The sequence below is a fragment of the Monodon monoceros genome, unplaced genomic scaffold, assembly GCF_005190385.1.
Source record: "Monodon monoceros isolate NGI ecotype Baffin Bay Population unplaced genomic scaffold, NGI_Narwhal_1 Super_Scaffold_15, whole genome shotgun sequence".
NCBI classification, from domain to species: Eukaryota; Metazoa; Chordata; class Mammalia; order Artiodactyla; family Monodontidae; genus Monodon; species Monodon monoceros.
Genome location: NW_021703771.1, coordinates 72,727,353 through 72,743,181, shown reverse-complemented (window position 1 = coordinate 72,743,181; position 15,829 = coordinate 72,727,353). Strand labels below are relative to the sequence as shown.

The 15,829-nt window shown below is 34.9% G+C and overlaps 1 protein-coding gene across 3 annotated transcripts in view; it reads right to left on the bottom strand.

Moving 5' to 3' along the window:
* Window positions 1–15,829, bottom strand: part of TAB2 (TGF-beta activated kinase 1 (MAP3K7) binding protein 2) — an 84,669-nt gene that overhangs the window by 48,070 nt on the left and 20,770 nt on the right. The window contains exon 1 of one of the 3 annotated variants that reach the window (XM_029223649.1): window positions 11,775–13,745. The exons of 1 other annotated variant lie outside the window; for it this stretch is intronic. The gene's annotated coding sequence lies outside the window, so the exon portion shown is untranslated. Of the gene's footprint in view, window positions 1–11,774; window positions 13,746–15,829 lie in introns of those variants that run through there. One more of the 3 variants, XM_029223647.1, reaches the window with a different exon arrangement.

The window sequence follows — 15,829 nt, the reverse complement described above, 5'->3', positions numbered from 1 at the left end:
GGTGTGGGAGGGTCTTGAATCATGGGTACTTAAATAAGAAGGTTAAAGTATGAAGCAAGGCAACCAAATACTGGGCAGGTTCTGGAGACAATGAGTCAGTCACCTGTCTGGCTAAAAGAAGGAGGGACAGGAGGAAAGGGAATTATGAAGAAGGAGTTTGGGGTGGTGAGTATCTACAAGAGAAGACGAGAAAGGCCAATGAAGGCTGCAAGTGTACAGTGGCCTTTATCATAGAAGATCTTGAGTTAACACTAACCGTTTAGTATTATTATGTAAACTGGTATACATATTTTATCTTTGCCCAGTTTGTACATGGTTGAGTTTTGCTGGAACAAATTTAATTACTATAACAGAAAAAATACAGTTCATGTTGAAATATCACAGAGAAATAGGATGAAATATATAAAACTAAAATTCACTTCTCAACTGCATTAGGATTCTCCTTTAGCTTGCGGACAAGAAGGAGGTCTTTCCACTTTAACCATATATACCATCCTAAAATTTAACTCTGATTTCCATAGTGACTTCCAGAGACGATAATTTTTTCTATAAACAATGGAATCTTGAGTTGGATAGAACCCTAGGAAATTGTCTTATAAAAGTATATATATTTAAGAGGTTAGAGAAAAGCCTTGCTGCCCAGTAGACTCCTTTTACCAGACTTCCTCTTCCATTCATCTATCCAATTTTACCTCCTAAAACTAACCCTGGACAACAAACAGAAATTTTTACACAAGTAATGTTAGTTTCGAAGTGGAGAGACTACCTTGTTCACTGCTGCTGTACCCTAAACACTTAGAAAGTGTAAGGCAAGTAGTAGATGTTCAAAAAATACTGTTGCAATAAGTCTCTAAATACAGATCAGAATACATCTAGATTAAAGACTACTATAAAAAATGGTAGCTATCCCTCCAAACCAAAGTGTCTGCCTTACCCCCGGCTATGTCAGTGCTGCTGTAATACTTGTTTTGAAACTGTAAATTTGTTTCAATGCAATTGATACGTTAGGGAACAATTTTAACACTAAATGAATTTTGCTGTGACTTTATCTGTCAGAAACACTAGGTGAATGCAGAAAACCATACTCAGCTGAAACAAGCTTCATGTGAATACACAGAATGTGAATGTGAACACACGGCAACCATCTGCCAGCTACCTCAGCTCACTGCATCTTCGTGGAATCAGTCACACCCATCCACAACTTGTGTTCAACTTCCCTTGTGATTTCAGAAAACGCTTCTTCAACCACTTCACAATAACAAGCTTCCACAACTATGTGGAAACTTCTTTTACAAGGCAAACTTCAGGAGGGTTTAAAAGCAAAATACAATATTTATTTGTATAACTATTGTACAAGTATTTACATATTTCTTAGCCACTTAACATGTGTAAAACTATACTATGTTTTTTAAGGTTCCTATCTTTTAAATGTTCACTGATGACATTTTGAGTGTTGTACCCCAATTCCATGTTTCCCGTAAGTCTTGTAGGGTTTTGTTTTTTATTTTTTGACTGTATTATTTTCCATAGTATGGTGTTTTTTAGCAACACATATGTCAAATTTTAACAGAACTGTTTGTACTGCAAAGCCCCTGACCTCAACAACGGTTACTCAATTCCCCAGGATGTCTAATTGGAAGGTAGAATGTTTCAACTTACATATTTGGTTGTCAATATGATGTTAACAGTTTCTTATTACTAATTTTAACTTGTGTCTCTCTGTGGACTGGCTGACAGGATCAGACTGTGCAGTGAGTTAGCTATAACTTTTATAAAGTTAAAGCAAGTTTTGAAACTTTTTGGCCTCTATGAAGATTTCAGAATTAAACTTAAAAAAAAAGTATTACCTTCCTAATTATATACACTATTTAAAATACCTTTTTCATTATTGGTGTAGTATGTAAGTATCTCATCAAATGCCAAGTAGGTAATCGTTGATGCACTTCACATCTGATTAACTTTAAAAGAATTTACAAATGCCATTAATTGAATATGAAAAATCTCAAAATTAACTTCAACAGCAAATTTTTAGAACTGTATTTCTTGGAGCATGATATTACATCTTTATTAAGGCAAAGCAAACTCGCTGCCCCCCAAATTCTATAATATCAAGTTATTTTCCTAAGATTTAAAATGTAAGAGTTATAGCTATGGCAATTAAAAATCTAAAATTCAAATACTATCATCATCTACAATTAAAAACAGGACAAGTACAATTCACCTGTAGCATAAACTTTAGCATAAAACAGCTGTAATACTGAATCATTTTACATAGATATTTGCAAAAATAAAATAACAGAAACACACCAAGTTAGTCACCTAAATGCTACTTACTTTAAGTTACCTATCATGTTCAGATTTAGTGTTAGTTAAAAGCTTAAAGGGAACAAAGGATTATGTTACCAGAAAATGTATTTCTCAACTTTATAAGCCTACAGTAATTTATTTTCTAAAGAAAAACAGTAAATATTAATACCTGAAGTAACATAATGATCCACATTACCTCCTCTTAAAAAAAAATTTCCCAATTTTCTCATTTAATACACTGCCTCAAGTTCATTGAATGTTGACCGTTTCTTATGGTTAAAAGGCTTACCAGTTATAAGTTCCTCTAAAAGGAATGTGCAAGTCAGCCACACTTGGCAATTTATGTATTGTGGTTTTGTGGTGAGTGCTACCATTTTCTAAGGATCAAGAAAAGTGCAATAAATCTAAGGCAGAATGGTTATAATCCATCAAAACATATTATATAACTACCTTGTGTGTATTTTCCAATTCATACCCCATTATTATCTTTCAATACATTAGGGCTTTAAGATGGAAACAAAGTTACTTCTGTGTGAGCCCCTTTTAATGTAATTTTTGGATAATGCATCCTGTATGCAAATATCTTTAAAAGAAAACATGATATAAATATGTGATATGATAATAAGCTCCTATTTATGGGTAAAAGGGAAAAAAAGAGGAGAAAAAGAAATGAAAGCACTTGAAAGAACCAGCTTACATCTTACATCAACCATAAACATTTGGAATGAACTAACAGTCTCAGTGACATGTGAAAATTATAATAATTTGGTTAAAATATTAATCTAGAATGGCATTTTAAGATGAAGATTCAGAGAAAGTTATAAGAAGTTTCACCATCTCCGTGTAGTTTCAACCCCTTCCTTGACCCCTGTTTTTTCTGTTCATCTCATCTAACTTTGCCCATCTTCTTTCTACTGTCATGGCCCTTAACTGACTTATCCCCAGTGTAGACTGCTGGCCAGATGCTAGGTATGTGTGTGTGTTATGGCACTGAGAGTGTGATGGTTAACTTCATGAGTTAGACATAGTATAAATGGACAGTTATTCTTGATCTCCAAAACCTTTAATAACTAACAAAAAGTTAAATCAGTAATTTTAAAATCATATACATACACTTGATTGGTAATTGACAACTGTGGTGAATCATGAGACTGCTAAGCCTGCTAATGGAGAAAGTACATAAGGATCTATGTGCAAAGGAAAACATTTAAAAGAAAGATTTCATTACTATAACAGTATTCAGAATCTTCAAAAGAAATTATAGTGTATTTAAAATGAGTGGTTAAAACAGTGAAACAATATTAAATTGAATCAACTCTCTAAAATAATTTTGTTTTTTGTTAAGTTATGTGCCAGTCTTTCAAATCTAACACTACAAAACTGTTGAAGAGATGGCTATTAATCTTGTTATAGTTATGGGGAATGAATTTTATATTAGATGGTCAAGAATAATCTCAAAACTGTACAGAAACTTCTATCTCAGCAGATTTATTACATATAAATCTATTTCACAATTCTTCAAACAATTATAGATACCCTTAGAGAATACTCAATATTTTTAATTGTATAATATAGTTGAATAAAGAACCAGAAATCTCATTATACAATGCTTATCCATAAATCTAGAGACTTCCATAATAAGAAATATGAACTGCAAAAATATATGAAAGTGATCATCTACTTCATATTTTGATTTATGAAATGACACATTTTCTAATATATTATTGTTATATATTATATTTGCATATGTACTACATAGTATACATATTTTGCTTACTCAATAAACATTTGTTGAGTGTCTACTAGTCACTCTATATGATAATGGGTGCTGAAAATATTAAAATTAATAAAAGCACAGTTGCCTCCACTCAAGAAATTTACATTGTAGTAGGGGAAGACAATACATCAACAAGTAAATATAATAACTGAATTGTAACTGAGTTGTGCTGCAGTATACATGGGAAACAAAGAAGGGACCCATCAATTCTGAGGGAAGTGGAGGGTTTATGGAAACGATTAATTAAAGAAGGCAACACCGAGACAGCGGAAGCAAGAACTACAATCCTGCAGCCTGTGGAACAAAAACCACATTCACAGAAAGATGGACAAGATGAAAAGGCAGAGGGCTATGTACCAGATGAAGGAACAAGATAAAACCCCAGAAAGACAACTAAATGAAGTGGAGATAGGCAACCTTCCGGAAAAAGAATTCAGAATAATGATAGTGAAGATGATCCAGGACCTCGGAAAAAGAATGGAGGCAAAGATGGAGAAGATGCAAGAAATGTTTAACAAAGACCTAGAAGAATTAAAGAACAAACAAACAGAGATGAACAATACAATAACTGAAATGGAAAATACACTAGAAGGAATCAATAGCAGAATAACTGAGGCAGAAGAACGGATAAGTGACCTGGAAGACAGAATGGTGGAATTCACTGCCATGGAACAGAATAAAGAAAAAAGAATGAAAAGAAATGAAGACAGCCAAAGAGACCTCTGGGACAACATTAAACACAAAAACATTCACATTATCGGGGTCCCAGAAGGAGAAGAGAGAGAGAAAGGACCTGAGAAAATATTTGAAGAGATTATAGTTGAAAACATCCCTAACATGGGAAAGGAAATAGCCACCCAAGTCCAGGAAGCACAGAGAGTCCCAGGCAGGATAAACCCAAGGAGAAACACACCGAGACACGTAGCAATCAAATTGACAAAAATTAAAGACAAAGAAAAATTATTGAAAGCAACAAGGGAAAAATGACAAATAACATACAAGGGAACTCCCATAAAGTTAACAGCTGATTCCTCAGCAGAAACTCCACAAGCCAGAAGGGAGTGGCATCATATATTTAAAGTGATGAAAGGGAAGAACCTACAACCAAGATTACTCTACTCAGCAAGGATCTCATTCAGATTCAACGGAGAAATCAAAAGCTTTTCAGACAAGCAAAAGCTAAGAGAATTCAGCGCCACCAAACCAGCTCTACAACAAATGCTAAAGGAACTTCTCTAAGTGGGAAACACAAGAGAAGTAAAGGACCTACAAAAACAAACCCTTAACAATTAAGAAAATGGTAATAGGAACACAGATATCGATAATTACCTTAAACATGAATGGATTAAATGCTCCAACCAAAAGACACAGGCTTGCTGAATGGATACAAAAACAAGACCCATATATATGCTGTCTACAAGAGAACCACTTCAGACCTAGGGACATATACAGACTGAAAGTGAGGGGATGGAAAAAGATATTCCATGCAAATGGAAATCAAAAGAAAGCTGGAGTAGCAATACTCGTATCAGATAAATAGACTTTAAAATAAAGAATGTTACAAGAGACAAGAAAGGACAATACATAATGATCAAGGGATCAATCCAAAAAGAAGATATAACAATTATAAATATATATGCACCCAACATAGGAGCACCTCAATACATAAGGCAACTGCTAAGAGCTATGAAAAAGGAAATCAACGGTAACACAATAATAGTGGGGGACTTTTAACACCTCATTTACACCAATGGACAGATCATCCAAACAGAAAATTAATAAGGAAACACAAGATTTCGATGACACAATAGACTAGCTAGATTTAACTGACATTTATAGGACATTCCATCCAAAACCAGCAGATTACACTTTCTTCTCAAGTGCACAAGGAACATTCTCCAGGATAGATCACGTCTTGGTAAAGTTGCAGGATACAAAATTAATGCACAGAAGTCTCTTGCATTCCTATATACAAATGATGAAAAATCCTAAAGAGAAATTAAGGAAACACTCCCATTTACTATTGCAACAAAAAGAATAAAATACCTAGGAATAAACCTACCTAAGGAGACAAAAGACAAAAGAAAACTATAAGACTGCTGAAAGAAATTAAAGATGATACAAACAGATGGAAAGATATACCATGTTCATGCACTGGAAGAACCAACATTGTGAAAATGACTATACTACCTAAAGCAATCTACAGATTCAATGCAATCCCTATCAAATTACCAATGGCATTTTTTACGGAACTAGAACAAAAAATCTTAAAATTTGTATGGAGACACAAAAGACCTCGAACAGCCAAAGCAGTCTTGAGGGAAAAAAATGGAGCTGGAGGAATCTGACTCCCTGACTTCAGACTATACTACAAAGCTACAGTAATTAAGACAATATGGTAGTGGCACAAAAACAGAAACACAGATCAATGGAGCAGGATAGAAAGCCCAGATATAAACCCACACACCTCTGGTCAACTAATCTATGACAAAGGAGGCAAGGATATACAATGGAGAAAAGAGTCTCTTCAATAAGTGGTGCCGGGAAAACTGGACAGCTACATGTAAAAGAACGAAATTAGAACACTCCCTAACACCATACACAAAAATAAACTCAAAATGGATTAGAGACCTAAATGTAAGACTGGACACTATAAAACTCTTAGAGGAAAACATAGGAAGAAGGCTCTTTGACATAAATCACAGCAAGATCTTTTTTGATCCACCTCATAGAGTAATGGAAATAAAAACGAAAATAAACAAATGGGACCTATTGATACTTAAAAGCTTTTGCACAGCCAAGGAAACCATAAACAAGACGAACTGACAACCCTCAGAATGCGAGAAAATATTTGCAAACGAATCAACAGACAAAGGGTTAATCTCCAAAATATATAAAGGGCTCATGCAGCTTAATATTAAAAAAAAAAAAACAACCCAATCAAAAAATGGGTAGAAGACCTAAATAGACATTTCTCCAAAGAAGACATACAGACGGCCAAGAAGCACATGAAAAGGTGCTCAACATCACTAATTATTAGGGAAATGCAAATCAAAACTACAATGAGGTATCACCTCATACCACTTAGAATGGGCATCATCAGAAAATCTAGAAACAACAAATGCTGGAGAGGGTGTGGAGAAAAGGGAACCCTCTTGCACTGTTGGTGGGAATGTAAATTGATACAGCCACTATGGAGAACACTATGGAGGTTCCTTAAAAAACTAAAAACAGAACTACCATATGACCCAGCAATCCCACTACTGGGCATATATCTAGAGAAAACCATAATTCAGAAGGACACTTGCACCCTTATGTCCACTGCAGCACTATTTACAATAGCCAGGACATGGAAGCAACCTAAATGCCCATTGACAACTGGATAAAGGAGATGTGGTGCATATATACAATGGAATATTACTCAGCCATAAAAGTAATATTTTATTTTGGGTCATTTGTAGAGACGTGGATGGACCTAGAGACTGTCATACAGAGTGAAGTAAGTCAGAAAGAGAAAAAAAAATCGCATACTAATGCATATATGTGGAACCTAGAAATATGGTACAGATGAACTGGTTTGCAGGGCAGAAATAGAGACACAGATGTAGAGAACAAATGTATGGACACCAAGGGGGGAAAGTAGTGGGGAGGATGGTGGTGGTGGGATGAATTGGGAGATTGGGATTGACATATATACACTTATATGTATAAAATGGATAACTAATAAGAACCTGCTATATAAAAAAATAAATAAAATTCAAAAAAAAGAATGATGACATGAAAAACAAAACGATCACAAGATTATAATTAAAAAAAATAAAATAAAGAAGGCAACACCTAAGCTGCGTCTTGGAAGATAAAAATGTGTTCGCTAGATTGTCAGGCAAGAGGGAAAGAATATTTCAAACATAAGTAGTTGTCTGGGAAAAGACTTTAAATGCATGGCAAGTTTGGAAAACCACAAGAAGCTGGTTAATGTTGAAGTGCAGGGAGTGAGACTAACAGCAAAAAAGTGTGATAAAGGAAGAGGCTGAAGAAGTAGGGTAGGCACAGGCATATCATAGATGATCTTAATTGCTTTCCTCTGCACCATATGTGCTGAATCCCACAAGTCAGCAAGAACAACATGCCTCTCACTTTCCAGATTCAGATAATTTATCTCTGAAGTTCCAAGCCCTGCCTGGTTCTGTGACATTCCACCAAGTCCCAGAGGTGGGCATGCATTCATTCAGCAACACTCACTCTGTGCCATTTAGCAGTGTATAAGCTGCAGTGGAGATCAGGAGGAAGTGCCTAAAACTTAGGAATTAAGGAGAGGCAGGAGAAACTTCACAAAGAATGTAGTGCTTGAACTTAGCCATTACAGATGAATCATAAAAGTCTTGCAGGATATCACTGACTACTGTTTGTGTTGCGGGAAAGACCACGAAAGAATAAATTTGAAGAATTATAGCTGTAGTGTAGAAGGGTAAGTGAGATACGGCTAAAAAGGTGGAAAGTTTTCAGTGAAAAATGTACAGATTCTAGATAATGTAAAAGATCTAAGAAAATTATAGTGTCCTGGAACTTTCTGATAAATATGATCTACTTTTTGGTTCACCTTGATATCTGGGATCCATTCCACAAACACTGCCCACTATAAGCCTGGTAATGTGTGCTAAACATGCAAAGGTGAATAAAATATGGTCCCTGCTTCTGAGATTATAAATTAGTAGAATTCAGATTTATATTGGACTTCTTATAGCATATATTTGTTATCTATCTTACTTCATCCTCCCCACATGTGAAGCAGAGAAGACAACGGGTAAACCATTTTTTTTTCTTTTTAACTGAAGAGAATCATGGAAAGACGTATTAAGAGATATATCTACAGTTCCAACTAAGTCAGTAGCAGAGCAGTATTCTAGGCCAGCAGTTCTCAACTGTGGTGTCACTACCCAGTGCTAGCGCAATCAGTTGTAAATGAAATTTGTTGCTGATCATTAAGTACCAGAGCTCTATCTATAACAATATAAAGTATCTAACCTATGGACAAACACATGTGTTTAAAGAGGAGCATATAAGGATGTCACTGGAGTGTATATTACTAAAAGAACAACCTGAATGACCATCGAGGAATGAATAAATAAATTACTGTATAGCAATGCTAAAGAACATCATACAACTTTTTTTTTAAGTGGAGTAAGATATCCAAGTAATTATATGCAAAGACCTATAAGACATTACTGAATGAAAAAAGATGCAAAACCCATGTATAATGATACCCTTTGTGTTAAAAAAAAAAAGGATACAAAAAAACTTTTAAACAGATTATTTTTATATGAACGCACAGGAAATGCTCTGAAAGGATACACACTAATGAGAGCCGGCTGGGTAAAGGGACACATGGATGGAAGATGGACCAAGGAGATTTAGTCATCTCTGTTATGTCTGAATTTTTTATAAGGATATATATTCATGTATTACTTGTATAATTAAGCATAAACAATTGAGCTTAAAGCAGAATATTTTCCCTATAAAGTTATTTCCTACATATTTCCCCATAACGCTACTTGTATTCTGATATGTGGGTAGGAGAGTAAGAGCAGAATAGAAAGAATTATTTGCAAGTACCTGAACTGAGACAACTCAATGTACTTTCAAATAACTCAAAGCCTATGTTATCAATGCTGAAACTGTTACCGATACAGTTAGCAACTGCAACAACGCTCAATCATCAGGAGTCTTGACAGACGAGATTTAAACGTCCATACATAAAGGTGGACAAGAGCACTCGCCTCTGAACCTACAGCATAATCACTCTGGTTTAGCACTCACTACAGGTTGGGCTCTGTGATGAACGCTGTTAACCTGTATTATTTCAATTACTTCTTACAATATTCCTGTAAGGATTAAATGAGAAACTGCAGGTAAAACTCTTCACACATAATGCCCAATCACATAACAATAAGTGTTGTCCTTTATAGGTGTTCCTACTGCCTAATCTCTAACCTTATCAATTACTGTACTGCAGTCAGCTTTTCAAAAGCCTCACTGACTTAAGTGTGCCAATGCTAAGAAACCTGCAATGGATTCTCATTACCTACTGAACTAAATCCAAACTCCTTCATCAGACATTTGAAAGCATGTGTGACGCAGCTCCATCACCCATCATATTCCTTCTGTACCCTACTATTCTGTAGGCACATTGGAGTGCTCACAATTTTCAGAATATATTATATACTCTGACTTCCATAACTTAGGAGTACTCTTGTCACTCTCGCTAAACAGTTCTATCTACTCTTCAAGGTTCTGTAGAAATATTACCTTCTCTACAAAGTTGATTCTCTCTGGCACTCTCAAGTACATTGCTTGCACCTCTATTATGATACTTTTTTTGTATCACTTGTTTGTAAACTGACTGAAAGCAAGTTTTATTTATTTTTACATCCCTACTGTGCCTACCACAGTGTTTTATACATAATTTGCATTTAATAATGTAGAAAACTTTCACCATTACTCATAGCCCCAGTGATAACCAGTACAACTTGAAATTCTGAAGCAATTCTCTCTAATTTCCCCTTCAATTCACCTACCAGTGGTAATGACCCTATAGTAACTCTGGTAGTAACTCTTTCCAGTCCTAATTCAACACTCAGTGAGATATAATTATTTCCATACCAAACAAATGAAGTGGCACATAATCAGTGACCTAATGCTGACAAGACTGGCTGACATTAAATTCATTACGCATTAACACTGGAGGAAGGAATACAAAGCATAAGCTAGAATATTGGAATCATCTTTTAAAATCACAACTGGGATATAAAATTCCTCTGTTCAATTTTGGGTAATCTCTGACCTAACTGAATTGAACTTTAAAATCAAAGGATGTGTAAGGTCATCTACCCATTTAGTAAATAAAGTCACCTTTTATGCATTAATTATTTCTAAATCTATACAAATTGGTAAAAGCAGTAAATGTCCTTAAAAGCTAAGTGACCTCAGCCCTCTAACCATAAGTGGTTTTTTCTCGGTTAAAATCTAAGGTAGCAAGAGACCTTAGTTTCTAGTTTTGTTGTTAAATTTCACGACATTCCAACTACTAATGACTTTGGTTTCTTTTGAGCAATCAAGTAAAAACATAGCAAATACTAGTTATATACTTACATTTAAAATATAATTAAATTCTTCAGGCGAAAGTATTACATAATACGTTACTTGATTCTATCCAGGAATCTTCTTCCAATTTTTAAAAGCCATATTAACTCTTTATGTGAAGGCATTCGTAGGGCAGAACAGTTGAGGATCTCAGGACAGAGAACTGGTTTCATTTAATTCTCTAAACTACTTGTACCATATGTGAACCTCTTAAAGGAAGACAGTTTTGTTGTTACTGTTTACTTTTCAATGAAGACCAGAGTACTTTTTGGAGATTTACAGGGCTTAACTCAACAGCATGTCAAATTTATTTTTCTTAAATGGTTTTTGCATTAGTTTGCTACTACTAGCAAACAAGTTAAATTAGAAATATTCAGGCAAAGGTACATTAAAGTCAATACTAGCTGCATGTTATCTAGGTGTTAGGGATGTTACCAAACTTTAAAGCAAGATGACCACAAGTTTTCAAAGTAAAGTGTTGGTTATTATAGATTTCATAGTAAGGCAGTTACATGGCTAAGCTTGGCTGGTACCATGGACTTTAGCATACCTGGAAATAGAAAAATTCAAATGGTAGCTGTTCTTGATTGGCCCATTGCCATTTTTGCAGCTTACAAATTTTTAATTAAGTAACTGCAGTGAGCTCATCTCTACTGGATACTTCTTTTCCAGGGCAGGTCCAGGAACTGGGTCTGGAGCCTTGAAAGCAGAAGAGAAACTAGAGTAAACTAGAGGTAGGCAGAACAAGAAACGTGACCAGATAACATTGAGATCTAATAGCAGTGAGGTAGTCCCCAATGTCTCTCACATGAAATATTCTTAAGTGGAAAAGAATCTCTTAAATTACAAGTTACCAGAAGATGCTATTTGCATTAGTTCAGTCATTGTCTTAATCTACACAACTCCACTCTGAACTCCTAATTCTAGAAACTAAAACAGTAGCCTTTATGAAATCTCTATTGGCTTTTAGCAATAGACTGTCCAATATGGGACCACAGAGTATAAAAGAACGAGAAAAACAACAATAAACTCACTTTCATTGGTAAAACTGGAATTGTAAAGTCCTCATTTTCAGGTCAGTTTTCTCTTTTGCTATCTTATTTCCAATCATCTTCTAATTGTTCCCCTAATTTCCTACAATCGTCAGAGGTTTCTTAAGAAATGCTTTATATATATCCAAGCAATGAACTGAATTTCAAGTTCCAATTTTTAAAAATACTTTGTAATTCTTAAAGAGGGAGGCAAAGAACAGCTCATAAGATGTGGTTCTTAACCACACTGGAAATTCTTTTTTCCATTACCAAAACAGATTCAATGATTTTTTTTTTTTTTTTGGTTAGGTCCACATTATTTAAAAAAACACACACACGCAAAACTTGCAACTACAAAGGTTACAGAAATGGTAGGCTATTAAAAATGTTAGACTGTTGTACTAATTAGATTACTAGGGCCTGGAAATGATGTCCTTATGTTTGGTGAGCTGATACCCTTAGGAGTCTCTCTCTAAGAAACGAATCAATCCCACAGCAGTCAAAATAAACTGAACCCTCTGCTGCTGTCAAATGATGGCAGATTGTGAGAACTGTAACAGGACAAAAAAGTAGTGAAGACAAGGATTCAAAGAACTTAACTCCCTGCATTTCTAGTAACTAGAAACACAACAAAGCAAAATAAAATGAAAGTAGTTTTTAAGAAAAATGTCAATTTTCCACCTTCTGTGATGGCATGTTGCAGGTGAAAATATTCAGGTGGAGAAAGATCTAGGTTCAAATCTGGTTCCAGTATAAACTAAAACTCTGCAGAAGTTTCCGGTCTATTAAATGGGATACCATCCCCCACCTCACTGGATTGTCATGAGAATTAGCACCTAATGACCTGGCACACAGTAGGTATTCAATACATTTTTCTGCATAATGGAACGTTATTTTTTTGTTCTAAACATATGAGTATACTTAAGCTTTCATTTTAATAAATGCTAAAGCAACAGCTGTGTAACAAGCTTTAGGTTTAAATAACTCAACTGTGTCACATCCTAAGAGATATAACTGATTCATCAACACTGATTTCAGAACAAAGCAAACGTAAGAAGGCTCAGTTCTGAGAATTGATGATAAATAAAAATATAACAATTTACATTTAGGATATAAAGAGAATTAGTGGTAAACAAGTAAGTAGACATGTAATTCTTCCTCCTCCAAGTAAAGGAAAAAATATGTTTGTCAACAGGTTAAAAGGTTATAGATCTGGGATACAGTGCCTTTTAAAAAACAAAAGGAATCAATATATGATCTAACTAGGTCTTTAAGTCAGGAAATGCTTTAAGGGCAAAGAAAAGCCTTACATTTGAGCAATAATTTTCCTCTTACTGATAGAACAGTGGGTTCCACACAAAATTATTATTTACCAAATATGGTTCAAAGATCAGATTACACCTTCCCTGGCATTACCAAGTAATAGAGCATTATCGCAGGCCACAAGGAATTTTAAAAAGAAAAAGAAAAAAAAAATTTCCTTAAAGTTACTCGAAATGTATTCACTGCTACAACTTTATTTCAAATAGTTTTTTAAAGTTAACATGGAAAGAAAGAGTCTTACTCAAAGGAGATTGCAATTTACTTAGAGATGATAAGATTAAACTAAATTTTGCCAGAAGGCAAAAAAAAAAAAAAGTATTTAAAAATGAGGATTCCTATTCATTAACCCATATGGATAGACTTTCAGTTTAAAGACATCAAGAAAAACACTTTTATAGACAAACCATTAATTTTTGTTTTTACTTTATAACTACTATCATATTGAAATTTCATTACTCAAATAATGTTTCAGTTGATTCTTTTGGATTTTCCAGATATAAAATGTCATCTACAAATAAATGTGCCTCCTCCCTTTCAATAATTACACCTTCTATTTTGTTTTTTGGTCTAATTATATTGGCCAGCATTCCCAAGACAATGTTATTATGTAACAGTAATGCTGGCCAGACCTTTTTTGATTCATGACTTTTAAAAAGGAATTTAGTATTTCACTAAATACTAAAATAGGAATTCTAGTATTTTACCATTTCTAGTAACAAAATGCTGGCTTCCGGTCTGAGATATATAAAATCTTGGCTATGTTCATTCGTTCTTGTTTCACTAAGCATTCTTATTAGAAATAAATGTTGATTTCTTTTTTTTGATATCCATCAAGATATTCATAGCCCTCGTGACCTACTAATATGACTTAATTTGATTTATCATTACATTCCTAGAGTGAATATTACTCAGTTATAGTATTATTCTGTTAATGTAATGCTAGATTCCATTTGACAGTTTTATTAAGCATTTTTTGCACCAACTTTTGTGAGACTGATGTGCAATCTTTTATGTTCATATTTTACGTTACGTGGCTTTATAAAAAGAACCAGGAAGCTTAACTTTTCTTCTCTATATTCTGATATACACAGCTAATTATCTAGTGCTTTTTGCAGGAAAGAGTCTCATATCAGCTAAGACCAGCATTTTCATTTGTGGCTCCAGATCCTATCCCTTTCTTTCACATTTCCACAACACCCTTTCTTTTCAATCTCTCACTTCAACCTACCAACCTGTTTAAGTCTTAACCATCTTAAACATACATCCATGGACACATTTATACCACAAAAACTTTCCTTATCAGTTAAGTCTTGTTCAGCAAGTATTTATTCACAAAGCTGTTTATTAAAACTGCTACTCTATTCAAGGAACTGAGAATGAACTGCAGTTCCTGCCCTCTATTCCTAATCTAGTAAGGAGCACAACCATGCATACAAAAAACTGCAATAGCAATGCAAAGAATAAACAAGCTATGCTAGGACATCTCTCTCTCACCATGGGTGCCTTGCCAAACTTCTCTACTGAGTAGTTATGCTATGGTCTCAAATTTGTTTTAATCTGCCTTCAAGTTTTATCCCTTGATAAGTTTTATTCAAATCACCAAATCCAATAACCTCTTCAGGAGCCTTACCCACCATTTTGCAAAAACTTTGCGGCTTGTTTCATATATTTTTAATAAATCCAATTCGATCTTCAAATGTACTGTTAAATTTTGTTTTTTTAAAGGAGATTCATAGAATATTTTATTCTTTAAAAATTTATTCATTTATGGCTGCGTTGGGTCTTCACTGCTGCACGCCAGCTTTCTCTAGCTGCGGTGAGCTGCGGCTACTCTTCGTTGCGGTGCGTGGGCTTCCCATTGCAGTGGTTTCTCTTGTTGTGGAGCACGGGCTCTAGGCGCACGGGCTTCAGGAGCTGTGGCACACGGGCTCAGTAGTTGTGGCTCGCGGGCTCTAGAGCGCAGGCTCAGTAGTTGTGGCGCACGGGTTTAGCTGCTCTATGGCATGTGGGATCTTCCCGGACCAGGGATTGAACCCGTGTCCTGTGCACTGGCAGACAGATTCTTAACCACTGTGCCACCAGGGAAGTTCCCATAGAATATTTTAAGTTTTACTAGGCACTTTTAATTCACCATATCATTTGATGCTCATGAAAAACCACCCAGTAAGGCTAGGTAATTATTACTCTCATTTGCAAGGTTCAGAAAAATACATCAATTTACTGATTATCAAAACTCCAATAAGCAGCAGAG